This window comes from Salvelinus sp. IW2-2015, linkage group LG20 (assembly GCF_002910315.2).
Source record: "Salvelinus sp. IW2-2015 linkage group LG20, ASM291031v2, whole genome shotgun sequence".
NCBI classification, from domain to species: domain Eukaryota; kingdom Metazoa; phylum Chordata; class Actinopteri; order Salmoniformes; family Salmonidae; genus Salvelinus; species Salvelinus sp. IW2-2015.
In genome coordinates, this window is record NC_036860.1 from 50,822,769 (window position 1) to 50,823,455 (window position 687).

Genomic DNA, 687 nt, shown 5'->3' on the forward strand with positions numbered 1-687 from the left:
TACTCGTCGCCAAACCCACTGGCTCCAGGTCATCTACAAGTCTTTGCTAGGTAAAAGCCCCGCCTTATCTCAGCTCACTGGTCACCATAGCAGCACCCACCCGTAGCACGCACTCCAGCAGGTATATTTCACTGGTCACCCCCAAAGCCAATTCCTCATTTGTGTCACGCTCGTTGAAAATGAGTAGACCAAGGCGCAGCGTGAATAGAGTTCCACATATTTTTTAATATACTGAAACTCACCAAAATAAAACAATAAAGCATAAACGAAACGTGAAGCTACTAGAGAAAAATCAGCTTACTATGGTCAGGGTGTGACCGTATGCCCCCTGAAGACTCTGGACCGCAGATCATCGCTGGAGGGTCTGGACTGCAGATCGTCGCTGGAGGCTTCGTCGCTGGAGGCACCGGACCGTGGATCACGCAGGAAGCTCTGAACTGGGAACCACCGCTGGGGCTCCGGACTGCAGCTCGTCGCTGAAGACTCCGGACTGCGGGCCGTCGCTGGAGGCTCCGGACTGCGGACCGTCGCTGGAGGCTCCGGACTGCGGACCGTCGCTGGAGGCTCCGGACTGCGGACCGCTCGCTGGAGGCTCCGGACCGTCGCTGGAGGCTCCGGACTGGGGACCGTCGCTGGAGGTTCCGGACTGGGACCGTCGCTGGAGGTTCCGGACTGGGGACCGTCGCT